The sequence below is a fragment of the Mobula hypostoma genome, chromosome 7 (assembly GCF_963921235.1).
Source record: "Mobula hypostoma chromosome 7, sMobHyp1.1, whole genome shotgun sequence".
Taxonomy (NCBI): domain Eukaryota; kingdom Metazoa; phylum Chordata; class Chondrichthyes; order Myliobatiformes; family Myliobatidae; genus Mobula; species Mobula hypostoma.
The window spans coordinates 30,946,669-30,971,651 of NC_086103.1; the positions used below are offsets into that span (position 1 = coordinate 30,946,669).

The window sequence follows — 24,983 nt, forward strand, 5'->3', positions numbered from 1 at the left end:
ATTTATCCCCTGTAGTATTTGATGTTTCCACTCTGGGAAAGATTTAATGTCTACCCTGTCTATGCTTCTCATTTTACATATTCCTATCTGATCACTTCCCAGCCTCTGATATTTCAGAAAAAAAATACAATCCAAGTTTGTCCAATGTCCTGAAGCTTATACTCCCTAATCTGGACACCTCTTCAACACCCTCGCCAAATTCTACATATCCTTCCTGTAATGCATTGACTAGAATGGCACACAATGTTTAGCTGCGGTCTACCAGATAACTTCCCAAATATTATACTCATCCCTGACTGTTGAAAGCAAACGTGCCTTAAGCAACGCACACAAATTGCTGAAGGAGCTCAACGAGTTAGGCATCATCTATGGAGGTGAATAAACGGGTGATATTTTGGGCCAAGTTCTTTCATCAGGACAGGAAAAAAAGAGGGCAGAAGCCAGAATAACAAGGTGTGGGGAGGTTAAGGAGTGCAGGAAACGAGGTGATAGATGAGACCTGGTGGGAGGGTAGGTGTGTGGGGAGGGGGAATGAATTAAGAAGCTAGGTGGGCTGAAAAGATCCAGAGACCCAAACAACTGCACTTGTTCCAATATGATAAAATACATTCACTGTTTACAAAGTGGCCTCCTGTACAGTGGATGAACACAGATTGGGTGATCACTTTGAGCTTCTGTTAACCTATTACTTTAATTCATATCTCACTCCCACTCTTACCTACCTTTGCTGTTACGTCCAGTGCAAGCTCATGATAAAGTGGCTACCCATTTCATTTCAACTTCCCATTTCCGCTCTGACATGTCAGTCCATGGCCCCCTCTACTGTCACGATGAGGCCAAGCTCAGCTTGGAAGTGCAACACCTCATGTTCCATCTGGATAGCCTCCAACCAGATGGGACAGCAAGAACATAGTTTTCTCTAATAATTTCTCTTCCCCCCCCCCCCACCTTTTTGTTTCCTCATACTGGTTATTCTTTCACCCCCTTCTCACCTGCCCTCGACCTCCCTCTGGTTCCTCTCCTCATTTCCCTTTCTTATTAGGTTCCTTCTTAAGCCCTTTACCTATTCCACTTTTCACCTAGCTTCTTCATTCCACCTCCAGCTTCCCCACCCACCTTCCCCTCACCTGGTTTCATTCATCACCTGCTAGCTTGTACTCCTTCCCATGAAGAAGAAAAAGAAGAAAGCCCTTAACTCCAAGTGGAGTCATCGAGATGCCATCATGGCGGCGTTTTTTTTAGCAGGCTTTCTTATTTTTACGAGGCCGAGTTGCTAGCTCGACGCTCAACCCAGCACGGATAGAAAGTGTGCAAGGGAGCCACCTGGATTCGCACTCGGGAGCCTTCGTTCCAAAGTCTGGCGCTGATGCCACTATGCCACCAGCTGGCTACTTCTTCCTATACCCCACCTTATTCTGGCTTCTGCCCCCTTCTTTCCCAGTACTGATGAAGAGTCTCTGGCTTGCTGAATTCCCTGAGCATTTTGTGAGTGCTGCTCGAGATTTCCAGAACCTGTGATTGTGCCTTGCACCTTATTTACCACCTTGTTCATGTTACTACTTTCAGAGAGCAATGGATTTGCACATCAAGATCCTCTTGTATCAGTGCTCTTAAAGGACCCTATCATTTACCTGTGTGCCTTTCTCTTGTATTTGGCTACTCAAAATGTAATTCCTCACATGTGCCCATATTAAATTCCGTCTGCCATTTCTCTGCCTACATTTCCAGCTGGTCTATATCCTACCAAATCTTTTGACAACCTTGTTCATTATCCATAATTGCCAATTTTGGTGTTGTTTATAAACTTGCATTCTCATCCAAATCATTTATGTGCATCACAAATAACTGCATTGATCTTACCAAATATTATTGGGTGCAGACCTCAGAATAATAGCCCTCCACCAACCCCCTTCCCCGCCCCTTATCTTCTATGGTGAACCAGTTTTGAATCCATTATTCCAAGTCTCCATATTTAACAAGTGATGCCTGATGAATTTAAGCCATGTTGAGGATTGCTAAAAAAAATAGCAGTAATGTACTTATTTGGTTTACTTTTTCTTGGTGAAAATAAGCTGAAGAACAGCTTGCCTGTTGCCATTACTGTTATTTTTAGTGCCACTGATTTTAAATTAGCCGTGTAATCAGATGCGAACCTGATGCAGGAAAGTTTTGATAAACATACCTGGTTATAACACATACTATAGTTAGAACATTGTCATATGGGGGTAAGAATCAGCAGGTTGTTATTAACTACCAGATTTCAAATTGTCTACTCTTATAATTCACAAATAAGGTTTGGATTGTGGATTGCCCCTGTAGGTTTTGGGTTAATCCTAGGGGATACTGTAACTGTTTTTCTGCAGGGAAATAGGTACATTTTAATATTAATGACTTTTATGCTCAGTTTGTGCACTGTGTATGTATGTGTATATATATATATTGCAGAAAGTAATATCTTGAGTGAATTATATTGAACTGTATTCCCACAAACCACAGAACTAGCCTCTGTCTTGTGACTCAATAAGCAGCTTTCAGCTTGGACTTTCTATTGATCTTCATTTTACTGCACTGTGGCTGTTGGCATCTTCGTTTGACTCTGCTACTTCTTTCCAAACTCCATCTTTCTTATCTTCAGAAGCTTACTTCTACTTTAAGATTTCAGTCAGAATTGGGGCTTATTATCACTGACATGTCCTGAAATTTGTTGTTTTGTGGTAGCAGTACAGTGCAATACATTAACAATTGCTATAAGTTGCAATAAAAAATGGAATAATAAGATGGTGTTCATGGGTTCATGGACCATTTAGAAATATAATGGAGGAGAAGCTGTTTCTAAGATGTTGCGTGTGTATATTTCCAGGCTCCTAAACCTCCTTCATATTGATAGTAATGAGAAGAGGGCATTTCCCAGATCCTTAATGATGGATGCTGCCTTTTTGAAGCACTAACTTTGGAGACGTTCTCAATAGTGATGAGACTGGTGCCTGTGATGAAGCTGGCTGAGTCTACAACCCTCTGCAGTCTCTTTCAGTCCTGTACTTTGGAGCCTCCATACCATTCAACATGCTGTTATTTAGTGCTCTCCATGATTCATCTATATAGTAATTTGCAAACCTTTGGTGACATACCAAATTTCCTCAAACTTCTAATGAAGTATAACTACTGGTGTGATTGCATTAATGTTAGGTCCAGGATAGATCCTCTGAGATATTGACGCCCAGGAACTTGAAGCTACTTGCCTTTTCCACTGCTGACTCCTCAATGAGGACTGGTGTGTGTTCTCCCAAGTATCCCTTTCTGAAGTCCACATTCAATTCCTAGATCTTGCTGATGTCGAGTGAAAGGTTGTTGTGACACCAGTTGTGATCTATCACATTCTTGTACACCGCCTTGTTGCCTTCTGAGATTCTGCCAACCAGTAGTGTCATTGGTGAATTTGTAAATGGTGTTTGAGCTGTGCCTAGCCACAGTCATAGTGTAGAGAGAGAAGAGTAATAGGCAAAGCACCCATCATTGAGGTGTGCCTATGTTGACTGACAGTGAGGTGATGTTATTACCAATCCACAATGAACTCCTATTGAGCAAGTCAAGAATGCAGTTGCAGAAGGAGGTACGGGTGCCCAGGCTTTGAAGCTTGTCGATTAATACTGAGGGGGTGATGGTGTTGCTGTAATCAATAAACAGCAGTCTAATGTTGGTATTGTTTTTGATCGTGTACTAATTTGTGCTCGACACGTATTTAAGAGTTTAAGAACTGGAAGCACTAATAGATTTAATAGCCCTTTGTCCTCTGTGAAAGATACAGCTGATTATGTTGCCTGTACACTTTATGGCAACAAATCTCATGACCTGGTTGCATCAAGAAATCTATTCGTCTCACTATTGAATGTACTCAAGAACTTGGGATCCAGAATGAAGTGTAGAATTATTGTGATCTGTGCAAGGGAGTTTTGTCTTTGACAACTTTTATTCTAGACGATGCACCTGGTTCTAGGTAGTGAAAAGTTGCCTCTTGGTAGCTACTTTTATTAGTGCCTCAAAGAACCTTGAATGTCTCTGAGATAACTTCACATTCTTCAAACTCCAGTCCTCTGCATACTGTTTATTGGGCATGTATCAATGCAGAAATCAAACTAGTGAGACTGCAATGCAAGGACTCCAAGGCAGTTGTTTCTTGGATGCAGAGATCAAATTGACTTGGACACCCTTGCATTTTCCACGTTATATGCCATCTGTTAGCACCTTATCAGTTTGCTTAACCTGATTGTATCCTTTGAAACAAGATGGCTTTTTAGAGCCGTTCATGGTTGAACCCACTAGTGGATCAGCTGTTCTGGATTGGGTGTTGTGCAATGAACCAGAATTGATTAGAGAGCTTAAGGTAAAGGAACCCTTAGGAGAAAATGAACATAATATGATTGAATTCATCTGGAATTTTGAGCAGGAAAAGCTAAAGTGGGATCTATCACTATTACAGTGGAGTAAAGGAAATTACAGAGGCATGAGAGAGGAGTTGGCCAGAATTGATTGGAAAAGAACACTGACAGGCATGAAGGCAGAACGGGAATACTTGTTCAGGCGGATGGAGCATAGATACTCGGCATAGCGGTCTCCCAATCTACACCGGGTGTCACGAAGACCACACCAGGAGCACTGAACACAGTATATGGCCCCAACAAACCACAGGTGAAGTGTCACCTCACCTGGAAGGACTGTTTGGGGCTCTGAATGGTATTGAGGGAGGAGGTGTAAGGGCAGGTGAAGCACTTGTTCCATTAGCAAGGATAAGTGCCAGGAGGGAGATCAGTGGGGACGGATGAATGGACAAGGGAGTCCCGTAGTGGACAATCCCTGCAGAAAACAAAGTGAGGCGGGGGGGCGGGGGGGAAAGATGTGCTTGGTGGTGGGATCCTGTTGGAGGTGACAGAAGTTTTGGAGAATTATGTGCTGACTGGTGGTAGGTGAGGACAAGAGGAACCCTATCTCTGGTAGCATGGTGGAAGGATGGGGTAAGAGCAGACGTGTGTGAAATGGAAGAGTGCAGTTGAGGCAGCGTTGATGGTGGAGGAAGGGAAGCCCCTTTCTTTGAAAAAAGGAGGAATCCTCCTTCATTCCAGAATGAAAAACCTTATCCTGAGAGCAGATATGGCGGAGACGGAGGAATTAAGAGAAGGGGATGGCATTTTAACAAGTAGCAGGGTGGGGCGAGGTATAGTCCAGGTAGCTGTGAGAGTCCGTTGGTTTATAATAGACATCAGTCAATAAGCTGTCTCCGGAGATAGAGACAGTGAGATCGAGAAAGGGAAGGGGAGTGTTGGAGGTGGATCCGGTGCGTTTGAGGGCCGGGTGGAAATTTGAGGCAAATTGGATGAAATTGATGAGTTCAGCATGGACGCAGGAAGTAATACCAATGCAGTAATGGATGTAGCATAGGAAAAGTGTGGGCCAGTCACCTGTGTAGACTTGCAACGTAGACTGTTCCACGTAGCCAACAAAGAGGCAGGCATAGCTGGGACCCATGCGAATGCCCATGGTTACCCCTTTTTGTTTGAAAGAAGTGGAAGGACCCAAAGGAGAAATTATTTACAGTGAGGACAACTTCCGCTAGGCAGAGGAGAGTGGTGGTGGAGAATGTGGTTTCAGGGTTCTTGGAGGCACATGATAAAATAGGCCGTAGTCAGCGTGGTTTCCTCAAGGGAAAATCTTCCCTGACAAATCTGTTGGAATTATTTGAAGAAATAACAAGCAAGACAGACAAAAAAAGTTGGTTGATGGGTAGTTGGATTCTCAGAGGGCCTTTCACCAGGTGCCACCCACATGCCTGCTTAACAGGCTATAAGGCTATGGTATTACAGGGGAAATTCTAGCATGGATAAAGCAGTGTGTGATTGGCAGGAGGCAAAGAGTGGGAATAAAGGGAGCCTTTTCTGGTTGGCTTCTGGTGTCCCACAAAGGTCTGTGTAGGGACCGATTCTTTTTACGTTATATGTTCAGGATTTGGATGATGGAATTGATAGTTTTGTCGTGAAGTTTTCAGATGGTATGTAGGTGAGGGAGCAGGTAGTTTTGAGGAAGTGGAGAGGCTGCAGAAGGAGTTCGATTAGAGAATGGGCAAAGAAGTGGCAGATGGAACACAGTGTCAGGAAGTGTATGATCATGCACTTTGGTAGAAGAAATAAAAGGGTTGACTATTTTCTAAATGGAGAGATAGTATAAAAAAAAACAGATGCAAGGGGACTTGGGAAGCTTTGTGCAGGATTCCCTGAAGGTTAATTTGCAGGTTCAGTCTGTGGTGAGGAAGATGAATGTGATGTTAGCATTCATTTCAAGAGGACTGGAACAAAAAAGCAAGGATGTAATGTTGAGGCTTTATAAAGCACTAGTGAAGCCTCACTTGGGGTAATGTGAGCAGTTTTGGGCCCCTCATCTTAGAAAGGATATGCTGAAACTGGAGAGGGTTCTGAGGAGGTTCACGAAAATGAGTCCAGGTTTGAACAGCTTGTCATAGAGAGAGTATTTGATGTCTCTGGGCCTGTATTCATTGCATTTCAGATGAATGAGGGGTGACCTTATTGAAACCTAACGAATGGTAAAAGCCCTTAATAGAGTAGATATTGAGTGGGTGTTTCCTACAGTGGGAGAGTCTTAAGACCAGAGGACACAGCCTCAGGATAGAGGGGAGTCCTTTTCAAACAGATGAGGAGGAATTTCTTTAGCCAGAAAGTGGTGAATCAAGGAATTCGTTGCCACAGGCAGCTGTGGAGGCCAAGTCCGTATGTATATTTATGGCAAACACGAGGAAATCTGCAGATGCTGGAATTTCAAGCAACACACATAAAAGTTACTGGTGAACGCAGCAGGCCAGGCAGCATCTATAGGAAGAGGTACAGTCGACATTTTGGACTGAGACCCTTCGCCAGGACTAACTGAAAGAAGAGCTAGTAAGAGATTTGAAAGTGGGAGGGGGAGATCCAAAATGATAGGAGAAGACAGGAGGGGGAGGGATGGAGCCCATCCCCCTATATTTATGGCACAGGTTGATAGACTCTTGATTGGTCAGGGCATGTAGGGATATGGGGAGAAAACGTGAGACTGGGGCTGAGAGGAAAAATGGATCAGCCATGATGAAATGGCAGAGGAGACTTAATGGGCCAAATGGCCTAATTCTGCTCCTAAGTCTTGTGGAAACCATCTTTACTTCTCCTGCCTTAAAGGAAACAGGATCTTAATAAGACAATCTTCAGACAAAAGTTTTGTTGAAGGAGATGAGCTACTCTGGTAATGTGAGGTTTTCTAATTGACTCCTTATTGCCCTTCATGAAACAATACGAAGAATATTATAGTCAGCTATAATACAGTACCCACGGGCAAAATTTGAGGGTTCAGCATATCAATCATTCAGTGTGCATTTGGTCTTCGCAGTGTAGAAGTGTGTTCTTTTAAGCAGTTGATCATGGTGTGTGTGAAATAATTTTGCTTCTGTGAACAATTTGAGTTCATCCATAAATCTCAGATCTTTATGCATATATTTCAGAAGGAAAGATCTTTGACATTTACTAGTGTATACATGCCACTCACCGGTTTCAAAGCATTTCACTTATAATGTGAATGACAGCTTTTGTGATGGAAATGAAACAAACCACTGTTCATATTAGTAATCTGCTCTAATTTCTTGAGATGTTTAGTTTAAAGCTATCTTCATAAACTGTATATGAGATTGAGAGGAGAGAGTACAGAATCATTTTAGAATGCTTTCAATGACAACTTTATTTTGATGTTTGTAGACGAATCTGGAGATCTGTCTTACTCTAATTTCAGAGTTTTATCAGGCACTACATTTGAGCAAAATACTGAATCCAGAGTTCATCAAGTTCATAAGGCTCAAAATTGTTTTCTATTTTAAAAGAACACAAATTGCTGCCACCTACAGTATTTAAAAAGAGCTCAACATGTGTTTGGTTAAAACATGTGTCATCTTTTTCTTTAGTAGTAGCTGAGAAGAAGGGCAGGCTGGTTGATGAATGCCAATGATGTAGACAGTGCAGGTTGAGTTAATGCCTACTTGTTTCCAGTTATGAATTGAGTAAAGGGAAAAATAGAACATTTCCACTAACTTAAATTAACATAACTAGAATCCAAAATACAGCCACTCGAGTCTACTTTGTATTTCATGAAATTATAGATGTGTCTGAACTTGATTTATTGTGCTGACATCTGCAATTCTTAATTCTTTAATGCCCCAAAATATCTCAAATATAATGCACATTAAAAATGACAATCATTCTTAACTCTGTTTCTTTAAAAGAAAAATTCTCATAGTCAACATCCTGGCCCTTTTAAGGATTAAGGGTTAGCGTATTCATTACATGCACATCAAAACATACAATAAAATGCATTGTTTGCATCAAATAAAATCAGTGAGGATTGTGATGGGCAAGTACTGCCACACTTTCGACCCTCCCGTTTCTCGAATGTGAGTGGAAACCGGAGCCGCCAACAGACAGGGATGGGGAGAAGGTGCGAACTTCTTACAGCGGGAATTGAATCCCAAATCTTACAGCCAGTACTGTAAAGAGTTGCGCAACCCACTCTGGTACCGTATTGCCCTACAGCTGGGTGAGGTGGATGCCAGCATTTACCTTGTGATATTATCTGACAAATTTTGTATAATTCTGTTGGATCGCTTATTGTTGTTAACTCCAGAGGATATAAGAAAGCAGTATCATTCTGCTCAATTTCACTGAGCAACACCACCCCCCCACCCACTCCCACTCCACCATCTCAAAAAAAAAAATTAGGGTGGTGCAGATGAAATGCAACCCTATAATGTACTCAAGTATTCTTATTGCACTACTAATTGCTTGATGCATGTTAACTTTTATTTGTGTGCCTGCATAAATAAATGCTTTGACTAAAATGTGTGTGATTATTTAAGTTTAAAATCTTTCTATTTTTTCTCAATTTCATAATTTTTGTTAGAATAATGCATCACAGAGGAGCAGGAGTTGACCATCTTGCACATGGAGCCTGCTCCGTTATTCGTAGCTTATCTGGCCATAGACTCGACTCCCGCCTACCTGCCTTTTTCCCATAAACCATTAATTCCCCTACTATGCTAAAATCTATCTAACTGTCTTAAATATATTTAATGAGGTAGCTTGTACTGCTTCCCTGGGATAAGTTCCTTGGAGTGAACATCACTAATACCCTGTACATGCCATGGCTAAGATAGCTGACCAGTACCTCTGCTTCCTCAGCTGGGGCAGGATCTTAGGAGGAAGGGGGTGTAAATGACCTCCAACTACGGGTGACCACACCGCTAAGACAGCAAAGATAATTTAGCTGTTGCTCCTGGTGTGGTTATTTCCCTGCAAATATGTGGGAAAAATCTTGCATGCCATCCACATAAATCATTTCCTTGCATTGAAATAGTACAAGGGAAACAATACAAGAGTGCTGAATAAATTTAGTTACTGAGAAAGTGTCATGCAAGATCATAAGGTAGATTGTGAGGTTGAGTCAATCTTACCGCATTAGGGAACCGTTCATTAGTCTTATAACAGTATAGTAGAAGGTTTCCTTGAGCCTGGTGGAGCTTCTGAGTTTTTATATTTTCTGCCTGATAGAGAGGAGAAGAGACTGTCTCGGATGGGTGGGGTCTTCAATTATGCTGGCTGCTTTACTAAGGCAGCGAGAAATGCAGGGTACATGAATGGGAGGCTGGTTTCTCTGGTGTGCTGAGCTGTGTCCACAACTGCAGTTTATTGAGGTCATGGCGGAGCAGTTGCTGTACTAAGGCGTGATATATCTCGATAGGATGTTCTCTGTGATACATCTGTAAGAATTGGTTGGTGAGGGTAACAGCAGGATGCCTACAATTGTTGGCTGTATCTTGGGTAATGATGAGTTTGAATACAGAGAGGAAATAAAGAACCTGGTGGCATGGTGCGAAGACAATAACTTATCCCTCAACATCAGCAAGACGAGGGAATTGGTTGTTGACTTCAGAAGGAGTAGCGGATCGCACGACCCCATTTACACCGGTGGTGCGCAAGTGGAACAGGTCAAAAGCTTTAAGTTCCTCGGGGTCAATATCACAAATGACCTGACTTGGTCCAACCAAGCAGTGTCCACTGCCAAGAAGGCCCACCAGCGCCTTTACTTCCTGAGAAAACTAAAGAAATTTGGCCTGTCCCCTAAAACCCTCACTAATTTTTATAGATGCACCATAGAAAGCATTCTTCTAGAGTGCATCACAACCTGGTATGGAAGTTGTCCTGTCCAAGACCGGAAGAAGCTGCAGAAGATCATGAACACGGCGCAGCACATCACACAAGCCAGTCTTCCATTCATGGACTCAGTTTACACCGCACACTGTCGGAGCAGTGCTGCCAGGATAATCAAGGACATGACCCACCCAGCCAATACACTTTTTGTCCCTTTTCCCTCTGGGAGAAGGCTTAGGAGCTTGAAGACTCATATGGCCAGATTTGGGAACAGCTTCTTTCCAACTGTGATAAGACTGCTGAACGGATCCTGACCCGGATCTAGGCCGTACACTCCAAATTTCTGGACCTGCCTCTCGGTTTTTTTTGCACTACCTTACTTCCCATTTTTCTATTTTCTATTTACGATTTATAATTTAAATTTTTAATATTTACTAGCGATTTGTAATCCAGGGAGCAGCAAGTGCAAAATCAAATATCGCTGTGATGATTGTACGTTCTAGTATCAATTGTTCGGCGACAATAAAGTATAAAGGATGTTTGGCCCCCTGAATCTGTACCCATGACCAAGAATTCATTAATGCTTATTTCGCACAAATCCCATGCTCAAGTTCAAAGCTATTATCATTCAACCCTACACATATCGCCAAAAGGGACGAAATTCCTCCAGGTCCGGGTGTACAACAGTACATACAAGTCACACACACAAAACAAAGTAATATTACTACAAATCAATTAACAAATAATAACATGCATATATGATGCACGTTACATAACATAAGAAATAGGAGCAGGAGTAGGCCATCCGGCCCATCGGGCCTGCCCTGCCATTCAATATGATCATGGCTGATCTGTCTGTAAACTCAGCTCCATCCACCTGCCTTTTCCCCATAACCCTTAATTCCTCTACTATGTAAAAATCTATCTAAGTTTATCTTAAATATATTTAGTGAAGAAGTCTCAACTGCTTCCCTGGGCAGAGAATTCCACAGATTCACCACTCTCTAGGAAAAACAGTTTCTCCTCATCTCTGTCCTAAATCTTCTCTCCTGAACCTTGAGGACATGTCTCCTAGTTCTAGTCTCACCTACCAATAGAAACAACTTTCATACTTGTATCTATCCTTGTCAAAATTTTGTATGTTTCTATAAGATCCCTCCTCATTCTTCTGATCTCCAGAGAGTATAGTCCCAGGTGACTCAATCTCTCCTCATAGCTTAACCCCTTCATCCTTGGAATCAACCTGGTGAACCTCCTCTGCACTGCCTCCAAAGCCACTATATCCTTCCTCAAGTATGGAGACCAGAACTGCACACAGTACTCCAGGTGCGACCTCACCAGTACCCTGTATAGTTGCAGCATGACCTCCCTGCTCTTGAATTCAATCCCTTTAGCATTGAAGGCCAACATTCCGTTTGCCGCCTTAATAACCTGTTGTACCTGCAAGCCAACTTATTGCGATTCATGAACAAGCATTCCCAAGTCCCTCTGCACAACAGCATGCTGCAATCTTTCACCATTGAAATAATAATCTGCTCTTCTATTATTTCTTCCAAGGTGGATGATCTCGCATTTACCAACATTGTATTCCAACTGCCAGACCTTGGCCCACTCACTTAACCTATCTATATCCATCTGCAGACTCTCCACATCCTCTGTACAATTTGCTTTTCCACTCAGTTTAGTGTCATCAGCAAATTTTGCTACGCTACACTCAGTCCCCTCTTCCAAATCATCAGTGTAAATGGTAAAAAGCTGCAGGCCCAGCATCGACCCTTGCAGCACCCCACTCACCACTGACTACCAACTGGAGAAACACCCATTTATACCAACTCTCTGCCTTCTATTGGTTAACCAATCCACTATCCATGCCAATACACTTCCTCCGACTCCAAGTCTCTTGTGCGGCACCTTATCGAACACCTTCTGGAAATCCAAGTATATGACATCCACCTGTTCCCCTATATCCACTGCACTCATTATGTCCTCAAAGAACTCCAGTAAGTTTGTCAAACAGGACCAGCCCTTCTGAATCCATGCTGCATCTGTCTAATGGAACCATTCCTTTCTAAATGTTTCGCTATTTCTTAATGACAGCTTCAAACATTTTCCCCACTACAGATGTTAAGCTAACTGGGCTATAGTTGCCCGTCTTTTACCTACGTCCTTTTTTAAAAAGTGGTGTGACATTTGCTGTCTTCCAATCCACTGGGACCTGCCCACAGTCTAGGGAGTTCTGGTAAATGATTACCAATGCGTCTACTATAACCTCTGCCTATTCCCTCAGCACCCTGGGATGCATCCCATCAGGACCAGGAGACTTATCTACCTTCAGGCCCTCTAGTTTGCTCATCACTATCTCTTTAGTGACAGTCATTTTATCAAGGTCCTCACCTCCTATTTCGTCCATAACATAATTCTTTGGTATATTAGATGTGTTCTCCACCGTGAGGACCGACACAAAATGGTCGTTCAATGCTTCTGCCATTTCGTTATTACCCAATATCAATTTCCCCTTCTTGCCTTCCAAGCGGCCTACGTTGACTTTAGCCACCCTCTTCCGCTTTATATATTTATAAACACTTCTGCTATCTGTTTTTATATTTTTTGCTAATTTACTTTAATACTCTATCTTCCCTTTCCTTATTTCTTGTTTCGTTCTTTGTTGCTTTTTAGTTTTCCCAATCCTCTAGTCTCCTACTACTCTTTGTGTCTTTGTACACATCAGCTTTTAATTTGATACTATCTTTTATTTCCTTATATACAAGGCTGGCTCTCCCAACACTTACTGTCCATACTTTTGACTGGAATATACTTTTGTTGAGCACTGTGAAAAATCTCTTTGAAAGTATTCCACCATTCCTCAATTATCCTACCAAATACCCTGTGCTCCCACTACACTAGTTTTAGACCTAACTATTTCATCCTCCATCTGTATGCGAAATTCAATCATACTATGATCACTCTTTCCAAAAGGATCCCTGACTACAAGATCGTTAAGATTACCTGTCTCATTGCACAGGACTAGATCTGAGATAGTATTTTCTCTTGTACCTTCACTAACATGCTGCTCAAGAAAGCCATCACAGATGCATTCTATAAAGTCCTGCTCAAGACTTCCTTGGCCAACCTGATTCACCCAATCTCTGTGGAAGTTAACATCCCCAGTGACAACTGCCATTCTGTTCTTACAAGCCTCAGTTATTTCTTGGTTAACCGCCTCTGCCGCTGCAATATTTTTATTAGGTGGCCTTTAGACAACTCCCACCAGTGATTTTTTTTTTTCCCCTTTACTGTTCTTAATCTCTACACAGATGGACTCAATATTTTGCTCCGTAGATCTTGTATCGTCTCTCACAATTGCCCTGATCTCATCCTTAATGAAGAGCGCCACCCCACCTCCTTTGTCTTCCTGCCTATCTTTCCATATTACCTGATACCCTTGGATATTTAATTCCCAGTCAATAGACAATAGGGGCAGGAGTAGGCCATTCGGCCCTTTGAGCCAGCACCGCCATTTACTGTGATCATGGCTGATCATCCACAGTCAGATTCCAGTTCCTGCCTTATCCCCATAACCTTTGAAATCTCCACCTTGAAACCAGGTTAAAAAGTAAGCAGTGTAACACTAGCATTTCATATGTGATGAGACCTGGGTGGTGGCAGGAAATTCATTAGTCTTGTGGCTTGAGGGAAGAATCTTTTCTTCCCCATCCTGATAGTTCTTAGCCTAATGCTACGGAACCTCCTGAATAATGGTAGGGGTCAAAGAGATTGTTAGATGGATAGGAGGGATCACTGACAACGCTAAGGGCCCTGTGTACGCCGCACTCCTGATAAATGTCTCTAATGAGTGGAAGAGAGACCCTCATTATTTCTCTCGGCAATCCTTTTTAAGGACTTGCAATTCGAGTACCAGATGGAGATGCAGCTGGTCAGGACACTCTCGATGGTACTGCTATAAAATTGTTTTAAATGGGGGGGGGCATGGCGAGCTTCACTAGCCTCAATTTCCTCAGGAAGCGGATATACTGCTGTGCTTTTTTGACCAACACTCTTATCAACGTCCGCCAAGATTCTAACACTTACCTACACACTAAGAGCAACCTTCAGTGGCCCAATCAGCGGCAGGAGCAGGCCACAGTGACAAGGTTTCTTGCAGGTTGGTGATGCTTGCTTAAAAGGAGAACTTCGCAGGTGTTTGGGCCACTGGAATGAGCCCGATCAGTGGCAGAAGCAGACCACAGCAACGAGGTTTCTCGGAGGTCAGCAACTTTGGTTTAAAAGTACAGGAGGGACAAGTAGGGTGCCATTGTTAGGAGTAGGGTGAGAGTAGGAGTGTCAGGCTTTGGCTCAAAGGAGGCTTCGGCTTGAAATAGGCGTTGGCTCTGGGTAAGATTCTGTTAAGTTTCCCTTTTATTCCTCTAATGTCATCGTCGTCGCTATCCCTCGAGGTCGAGGATGATGGTCTTCGTTCTGATGAAGTGGCCCACAGAGCGAAGACGCCTGTGCGTTTATTTAACGTGTACTTGATGTTGCACTGCAAGAAGCACACGATACTTCACAAATTAACCAAATGATTCCAATGGCATGGAAACCACAAGGATTGGAGCTGATGGATTTGTTGCAGCCTTCATCCGCCTTCACAGCAGTTGAGTTCGAAGTAACTTTGTCCGCCTGTTCCACCATTGAGGTCTTGGTTGGATTATTCTTTGTCAGGGACGTCATCCTCAACCTTACCGCCAGGGTAGGGTCACCCACTAATGTACCTAGCATAGTAAATAGCCATTGTGTGTATTTCATGCCAGATGTTGGAGTGGGTCTCCCGGGGAACTACATCTGCATGAAGTGCATCCAGCTGCAGTTACTTAAAGACTGCATTAGGGATCTGGAGCAGCAGCTGGATGATCAGCTCATGCGGAAGAATGAGGAGATAATCGATCAGAGTTACAGGGAGGTAGTCACCCCGAAGTTGCAGGTGGCGAGTAGCTGCAGGACTGTCAGGAATGGAAATGAAAATGTGAATAGGCAGTTAACACAGAGCACCCGTGGCCGTTCCCCTCAATAATAAGTATATAGTTTTAGATACTGTTTTGGGGGATGACCTCTCAGGGGAGTGCCATGAAGACCGGGATACTGGTATTGAGGGGAGCGGTAGTGTTGGGGGCTCGATAGCCAGGGGATTCTGTGGACGAGAACGGGACACTGAGTTGTATGTTGCGTCGCAGTTGCCAGGGTCAGATTCACCGCAGATCACAACCACAGCATTTTGGAGGGGGAGAGAGAGCAGCCGGATGTCTTGGCACATATTGGTAACAATGACATAGGAAGGAAATGCAGAAGTTCTGAAGAGAGAATTAGGAGCCAGGCATAAAGCTGTGAAGCAGGACCTCCAGGGTAGTAATTTCTGGATTGCTGCCTGTGCCCATGAGGGTAGAAACAGGATAATTTGGCAGATTAATGCGTGGCTGAAAAGCTGGTGCAAGGGGCAGGGCTTCTGGTTCTTTGATCATTGGGATCTGTTCTGGGGCAGGCATGACCTGTTCAAAAGTGACAGGTTACACCTGAACCCGAAGAGGACCAACATTCTCGCAGGCAAGTTTGTTAGAGCTGTTAGGGAGGATTTAAACTAACTTGCCGGGGGTGGGAACCCTGAAATGAAGGGACTCAGGGTAGGGCAATGGTAGAAAAGCAAAGATAGCATGGAATCAAACTGTCAGGAAGACCAGGCAGATAATAGGACAAAATTGCAGCCAGCAGGGTAAGTATCAGTGCATTAGGGATGCCGGATCAAACAGGGTAGCAAAGAGATTACTCAAATTGTTATCTCAATGTACGGAGTACAAGAAATATGGTGATGATCTTGTTAGCTATTGCAGATTGTCAGGTATAATGTGGCCAGCACTGAATCATGGCTGAAGGATGGTTATAGTTGGGAGCTGAATGTCCAAGGTTACACGTTGTATCAGAGGGATAGGAAAGTGGCAGAGGGGCTGGTGTGGCTCTGCTGGTAAAGAATGGCATCAAGTCAGTAGAAAGATGTGACATAGGATTGGAAGATGTTGAATCCTCGTGGGTTGAGTTAAGAAACTGCAAGGGTAAAATGATCTTGATGGTAGTTATATACAAGCCTCCCAACGAGCTGGGATATGGACGGCAGTTTGTCATTGAGCCTACTGGGGATCAGCTACACTGGATTGGGTGTTATGTAATGAACCAGAGGTGATTAGGGAGCTTAAGGTAAAAGAACCCTTAGGAGGCAGTGATCACAATATGACTGAGTTCAAATTGAGATTTGATGGGGAGAAAGTAAAACCTGACTAACAGTATTTCAGTGGAGTAAAGAAATTACAGTGGTATGAGAGAGGAGTTGGCCAAAGTAAATAAGAAGGAGCTGCTGGCAGAGGTGGCAGCAGAGCTGCAATGGCGTGAGTTTCTGGGGAAAATGAGGAAGGTGCAGGATAGATGTATTCCAAAAATGAAGAGATACTCAAATGGCAAAATAGTACAACCGTGGCTGACAAGGGAACTGAAAGCTAACATAAATGCAAAAGAGAGGGTATACAACAAGGCAAAAAATAGCAGTTTGATAGAGGATTGGGAAGCTTTTAAAAACCTACAGAGATCAACTAAAAGAATCATTAGGATGGAAAAGATGAAATATGAAAGCAAACTAGCAACCAATATCAAAGTGGATAGTAAAAGCTAGACGAGTGTGGATATGGAACTGCTAGAAAATGAGGTCGGAGAAATAATGGGGACATGGAGGTGGCAAATGAACTAAATGAGTATGATCTTTTGAAAAATCATTGGACTTTGGCATGGTGCCAGAGGACTGGAAAATTGCAAATGCCACTCCACTCTTTGAGAAAAGAGGGAGGCAGCAGAAAGGAAGTTATAATCCAGTTAGTCTGACTTCAAAGGTTGGGTAGATGTTAGTCTATTGTTAAGGACAAGGTTATGGAGTACTTAGTGACACAGGACAAGATGGGACAAAGTCGGCATGGTTTCGTTGAGGGCAAATCATGAAACAGGTAGGCTGCCGAAGGGCTTGGACAGATTAGGAGAATGGGCAAGAAAGTGGCAAATGAAATACAATGTTGGAAAATGCATGGTCATACACTTTGGTAGAAGATATAAATGTGCAGGCTATTTTCTAAACGGGGAGAAAATCCAAAAATCTGAGCTGCAAAGAGACTTGGGAGTCCTTGTGCAGAACACCCTAAAGGTTAACTTGCAGGTAGGGTTGGTGGTGAAGAAAGCAAATGCAATACTGTTATTTATTTGAAAAGGTCTAGAATACAAGAACAGAGATGTGATGCTGATGCTTGATAAGGCACTGGTGAGGCCTCGTCTTGAGTACTGTGAGCAGTTTGGGGCTCCTCATCGAAGAAAAGATGTGCTGGTATTCGAGAGGGTACAGAGGAGGTTCACAACGATGAATCTAGGAATGAAAGGGTTATCATAAGAGGAACATTTGATAGCTCTGGGCCTATACTTTATGGAATTTAGGAGGCTAAGGGGGGATCTCATTGAAACTTTTCAAATGTTGAATGGTCTGGACAGTATATGTGGAAAGGATGTTTCCCAAGTTGGGGGAGTCTAGGACAAGAGGGCACAGCCTCAGAATAGAGGGGCGTCCATTTAAAATAGAGAAACGGAGAAATGTCTTTAGCCAGAGGTTGATGAATTTACGGAATTTATTACCACAGGCAGTTGTGGAGTCCAGGTCGTTGGGTGTATTATGGCAGAGTTTGATAGGTTCCTGTTTGGGCATGGCATGGTTATGGGGAGAAGGCCAGGGAGTGCGGCTGAGAAGGGGGAAAAAAGGATCAGCCATGATTGAATGGCAGAGCAGACTCGATGAGCCAAATGGCCTAATTCTGCTCCTATGGTAGACAATTAACCCAAATGCCTAAAAGATATCCCATATGGTAACAGAATGTGAAAGCTCCACACAACACCCGAGGTCGAGCAAACCTGGGGCATAGGAACTCTGAGGCAACAACTCTAGTAGATGAGTCACCCCTGATCACTCTGAATTCCATTTAGCTTCCATAAGTATCCTCCGCATAGCTTGTCTTCTGTATTGCTGGCAAACCTGGATATATCAGACCAGGTTCCTTCATAAGTTGCAAGCAGAAACATAGTTGGACTTCTCTATTGGTTGTAAATTTGCCTAACTGAATACGACTTGCTCTGTTTTATAGTAATCCAGCAGGCATTTAATATTCACACCTCCATTTAATGAAAACACCATATCGGCGCTGCTAACGCCATAGAAATGAGTTTCAGAAATCTGTTAGCTTATGTACCCTGCATAAATATTATTCATCTAATTACATTTAGGATTATATGCTTTGCTGATAGATTCTATCCGTTTTTCTGCTGTTGATGTCAGGCTAATAGGCCTTTGGATCATTGTTTTCCCTGTTGTGAAAAGGCAGTTCTGTTGTCTGACTATCAAAACACAACTTGAATTGATGTAATTTTGTCAAATCAGTGCATTAGCCTGTCTTACAACTTTGGAACATGGCCGAACAGATTTGAGGGGATTTATCAGCTCTAATATCGCTACTTTTTTTTACTATTATTTTAAATTGCTACTCACTACAACCTTGATTTCCATTTTTACAATATGTATTTTATCTTCTCCTGTAAGGGCAGTTGCAAAATATATTCATTGTAATTTGACCTTTGTCTTTAAAAGTACCGAAAATTGTCTATTTTTACATCAGTTTTTTTTATCCTCTATTGGTTTCCAAAACCTTCCAATGCCCTAAGGCCCATTATAGGTTTTGACCACATCCTACTTTTAATTTTTTTGTCATTGCTTGTAGGGCCACCTTTCCCGCAGTATCTTTATTCTTGCAGGCGTGTGTGTACATTATTTATTTCAATGTTTGCTTCTGCTCATCTGTTTTTGTTATAATTTTCCAGTTAATCTTAACTGTATATATTTGTAGCAAGATGGATCGTAAATTTATACAAACTGATTTTTTTCTACATGTTTTTATGTCTGAAATTCATCACATTTTGATAATTTTTCCTTGAGCAAATCACTAACTTATTCTGTCTAATTAGATCATACTCAGTCCAAAATTAGATCCTTCATTCTTCATTGTTAACTGTTCTTGTGAATTTTCATGAAAAACATTCTAATATCAATGAAGTTCAAAGGTTGATTATTGTTGTATTCAGAACAAGTTAACTATGTTTAAGTAAACGGGTTTATTTTTCAAATTTTAGAAAGTTATCCAGAAATACAACTCTGTAGTTTGAAGATGAAGTTCGTACTGTATAGCTAATGGCACCTACAAATTGTATATAAAATTTATAATCCTGTTCTAATATCATAAGATGTGCAGAATTGAGCCATTTAGCCCAGGGGTCCCCAACCTTTTTTTACACTGTGGACCGGTTTAATATTGGCAATATTCTTGCAGACTGGCCGACCGGGGGTGGGGGGGGGGCGCGGTAGGGTTGCCAACAGACAAGGATAGCAGTCAATTACTTTGAGTTTACCCCGAGAAAGACTACAATGACCATGAAACCTTTTTGGCCATTCTGTTTGGGGGGGGGGGTGGTGTTAATCACGACGGGAATATAGGTGATAAGTGGCTAATTTCGTTTCTAAAAGGATTTATCTAAGGAATTTAATATTAAACACACAGTGCATATTTTCCTCGCATGAATATAGCGATAAGTCAATTATCAGGGGAGGACAGGTGAGCTTGAAGTAAGTGTTGAACGAACTTCCAGTAGAAGTGGTAGAGACAGGTTCGATATTATCATTTAAAGAAAAATTGGATAGGTATATGGACAGGAAAGGAATGGAGGGTTATGGGCTGAGTGCAGGTCGGTGGGACTAGGTGAGAGTAGCGTTTGGCACGGACTAGAAGGGCTGAGGTGGCCTGTATCCGTGCTGTAATGGTTATATAAGTAAGTCAATAGCATCATAACATTTTAAGTAATGTTTGGATATTAAACACACAGCACATATTTTCCCCGTATGAACATATAAGATCATTGCAACACACCAATATCGCTGAATCAGTGAGAGCCCTGGGCTTGCTTTCCTGCAACAAGATGGTCCCATCGAGGGGTGATGGGAGACAGTGATACTCGAAGGGGGTTCCTTATGTCCAGTCTATTCCGCAATTTAGTCTTGGTTGCATTCATTGCAGAAAACTCCGCTTCGCAGAAAAACGTTGGAAATGGAAGCCACGTTTTCAGTGCTTTCGTGGCTATCTCAGGATATTTAGCCTTGACTTTGATCCAGAATGCCAGCAGAGATGTTACGTCAAACATACTTTTCAGCTCGCCGTCATTTGCAAGCTTGAGTTGATCTCCTTCCCACGCTGACATGGATGACGCGTGGGTAATGACCTCGCATGTGTAATGGCTCAACAGTGGGCGTGACAGGGAATGAGGAAAGGTGCAGCTGACTCATATCATAGAACATAGAATAGTACAGCACAGTACAGGCCCTTCGGCCTACAATGTTGTGCCGACCCTCAAACCCTGCCTCCCATATCAGCCCCCACCTTAAATTCCTCCATATACCTGTCTAGTAGTCTCTTAAACTTCACTAGTGTATCTGCCTCCACCACTGACTCAGGCAGTGCATTCCACGCACCAACCACTCTCTGAGTAAAAAACCTTCCTCTAATATCCCCCTTGAACTTCCCACCCCTTACCTTAAAGCCATGTCCTCTTGTATTGAGTAGTGGTGCCCTGGGGAAGAGGCGCTGGCTATCCACTCTATCTATTCCTCTTAATATCTTGTATACCTCTATCATGTCTCCTCTCATCCTCCTTCTCTCCAAAGGGTAAAGCCCTAGCTCCCTTAATCTCTGATCATAATGCATACTTTCTAAACCAGGCAACATCCTGGTAAATCTCCTCTGTACCCTTTCCAATGCTTCCACATCCTTCCTATAGTGAGGTGACCAAAACTGGACATAGTACTTCAAGTGTGGCCTAACCAGAGTTTTATAGAGCTGCATCATTACATCGCGACTCTTAAACTCTATCCCTCGACTTATGAAAGCTAACACCCGATAAGCTTTCTTAACTACCCTATCCACCTGTGAGGCAACTTTCAGGGATCTGTGGACATGTACCCCGAGATCCCTCTGCTCCTCCACACTACCAAGTATCCTGCCATTACTTTGTACTCTGCCTTGGAATTTGTCCTTCCAAAGTGTACCACCTCACACTTCTCCGGGTTGAACTTCATCTGCCACTTATCAGCCCACTCCTGCATCCTATCAATGTCTCTCTGCAATCTTTGACAATCCTCTATACTATCTACAACACCACCAACCTTTGTGTCGTCTGCAAACTTGCCAACCCACCCTTCTGCCCCCACATCCAGGTCGTTAATAAAAATCACGAAAAGTAGAGGTCCCAGATAGATCCTTGTGGGACACCACTAGTCACAATCCTCCAATCTGAATGTACTCCCTCCACCACCACCCCCTGCCTTCTGCAGGCAAGCCAATTCTGAATCCACCTGGCCAAACTTCCCTAGATCCCATGCCTTCTAACTTGCTGAATAAGCCTACCATGTGGAAATCATATCGTTTCGTCGCGGCCCGGTGGTTGGGGACCGCTGATTTAGCCCATCGAGTCTGTTTGCCTGTCGATCATAGCTGATATATTATTCCCTCTCAATCCTATTCTCCTGCCTTCTCCATGGAACCCTTGACACCTTACTAATCTACAACTTGGCAACCTCTGTTTTAAATATACCCAATAACTTTGCCTCCACAGCAGTCTGTGGCAGTGAATTCCATGGATTCACCATCTTTTACCTGAAGTAATTTCTCCTCATCTCTGTTCTAAAGGGATGCCCTTTTATTGAGGTTTTGCTTTCTGGTTCTAGACTTGCCCACTGCTGCAAATACCTCTCCATATCCACTATATATAGGTCTTTCAATATTCTGTAGATTTTAATGAGATCCCCCATCCCCATCCTTCTAGGCTTCAATGGGTAAAGAGCTACACTCCTCATACTATAATTCTTTCATCCTTCAGATCATTCTCATAAATATCCTCTGGACCCTTTCTGATGTGAGCATATCCTGTCTTGGATGTGGCCCAAAGCTACTCATAATACTTCAAATGTGGTCTGCTCAATGCCTTATAAAGCCGTAGCATTGCATAAATGCTTTTATTGGTGTGTCACAGTGGCCTAGTGGTTAGCGCAAATCTATAAAAGCTCGAGGCACCTGAGTTCAGAGTTCAGTTCCATTGACATCTGAGAAATCTGTTTGTATGTCCTTCCTGTGGAATGCATAGGCTTTCTCCGGGTCCTCTGTTTCCTCCCACAGTCCAAAGACATGCTGATTAGTAGGTTAAGTAGTCCCATCATTAGGCTAGGGTTATATCGGAGGTTGTTGGTTGGTGTAGCTCAAAGGGCCAGAAGGGTCTATTCTGCATTGTATCTCAGTAGGTAAATTTTCCACTCCTATTTGATTTATAATATTCTGTAAGATGCTCTCCTGGCCTCTGAAAAACCTGGCTTTCTCTTGCACTTGTAATTTCTCTAAGTACAATGAAACCAGTGGGAATTACATACCATCCACTCAGTTATTCTATTCCACTCCAATTTTTATAGTGTCATATCATGTTTTCTTTGGCAGTGGCTGTCATGTTTGAGAATTGTCCATTTTTCACAGCATAAGAAATACTAGAAACTAAGATTATGTTTGTAGCATGGAAACATGAAATTAAATTGATCTCTACTTTTTCTGATAGTTAATGTTAGAAAATATTAGAACAAATATTTGGGATATTAAGCTTAGCTGATAATTGACATGTTGGAATCTGGTCACTAATGTAGTATGGCATGATCACTGGGTTTGAGACCATTCTCATTGGCCATTATTTAGCTCTTAGTCCTCACACATGTGATATAGAAAGATATATTTTCAAATAAATTAGTATGAAGTTGCACTGATGTGACCTTCCTGATGTTAAAACAGTTTGTGTACATATACTCTCTGAACCTTTAATGTTGCACCTTACAACGTATGTTGGGTGTCAATTCTTCATTATCAAAAATGGATGAATTAATACTATTGTGTTTTGTGACCATGTGTTTAGCAAATTACTGACTTTCCTGAGTCAGTTGATTTAATATTTTCTGCAGATTTTGAGGTTATGCCATATTTATCCAAATATGTGTGCAGTACCGATATTGTCATACAAATTGCCTTCCTTTTGTTTTCTGCCCTGAGTCAAATTTCGTAATTCGCAGGGATTCTTGATACTTTTGAAAGATCATTAGTGCACTAACTTCATTAGCCTCTGCCATTTAAACACTTTTGAGATGCAGTTCTTTTAGACCTTTTTTGGTTACCTTGCGGTTTTTGTATGCTATATTAAAGCAAGGCTTTCGTTTTGCTATTCCCAGAATCTGGATACTTGAAGGAAATTGTGGCTCAATTTGTCCTTAAAATAGTTTATTTACCATTTGGATTTCATTATGCTGAAGAGGAAGTGTTCCTCAATCTCTCTGCTCTCTTATTGGTCATGAAGTTTCATGCTTTAGCACATCACTAAAGAATCTAAGTAATGAGATAATATAACGATCCTTAGTCGAGAACTTTGGAACGTTTCCCCTTCTTTTGATACTTTAGGTCTGTCCTACTCAGGTTGGTAGTGTAGTTTATCTGTTCATTTGGCATTTTAGCTCAAGAACTGGTGGGCTTTACAAAACTGCCTCATCAATTCAGTATTGCTGCAGTAAGGCAAAAGTATAAACTTCAAAATGTGCAGAGCTATTTTAACTATTGCATTCCAAATTGCTTTTATTAATTTTCAAATGATACCTTAGCAGTTATTTCTGTGGATGATCATTCATTGCCCAGCTTGTGTGGTGATACTATAGAGTGGAATGTGGCAAGGTAGTTACCACCATGGCAATCAAGCACAAAATCTAAACTAGATCGGATGGAATTATCAAGCAAGTAGAAATCACTAAATCTGATTAAATGAAATATTTAGTCCAGGATGTTGTGAAAAGCACACGACTGCGATGAGAGTCCTGATGACAAAAGCCTCGAGTTATTGTCTGCTTTGCAGATGTTGCTAGATTAGCTAACAGATTAGTGGGCAACCCTGGGAAGCACAATATATTCTGGCCTAAAAGCTGTGCATATTGTTCACCAACTGGGTAGAGGAAGCTTGATTAAGGCATTGAAGATTTGTTTTGAAATTTGAGATGGGTGAAGGTGCAAGATAATGACTTTAAATATGTTGAATTCTAACGTTCCTCTGTCATCTTCAGAACACTTTTCTCTGGTTTTACTATAGTTTCATGAAAGGGATGCCCCAGTTGTAGCAGTTGTGTAACTGGGTTTCTTATTTCTTTAAGACTGCAGAAGAAAATTCCTTTTTGGTTAGAAGAGATGTGACGGGAGGGTGGCTTTCAGATCACTGAACTCTTTTACGATTGCTTCACACACACTGAGTAAGTATGTACTGAGGCCTTTTACGATTGCTTCGCACATTGGGTTAGTGCAGGTAACATGATTGAGGTGGGATGCAAGGGCCTGATTCTAAGCTGTATAATAATCTGCTTCCTTTTCCTTTGAGTTTCCATTTATGATCAAAATCTTACCTTTTACTAAAGTGATCACTGAAAATGTCACAAAAATATGAATTGCCCATTGAGGATATCTTGTGCCTCAAGAAGGCAGCATTCATTGTTAAGGCTGTCACCATCTGGGATATGCCCTGTTTGAG

General features: G+C 42.2%; 1 protein-coding gene across 3 annotated transcripts in view; it reads left to right on the forward strand.

Annotated features, from left to right (window-relative positions):
- The window catches only part of aff4 (AF4/FMR2 family, member 4), a 109,582-nt gene that overhangs the window by 3,947 nt on the left and 80,652 nt on the right, over positions 1–24,983 (forward strand). Inside the window, exon 2 of one of the 3 annotated variants that reach the window (XM_063053193.1) lies at positions 24,613–24,708. The exons of the other annotated variants lie outside the window; for them this stretch is intronic. The gene's annotated coding sequence lies outside the window, so the exon portion shown is untranslated. The remainder of the gene's footprint in view (positions 1–24,612; positions 24,709–24,983) is intronic. 3 annotated transcript variants of the gene reach the window in all.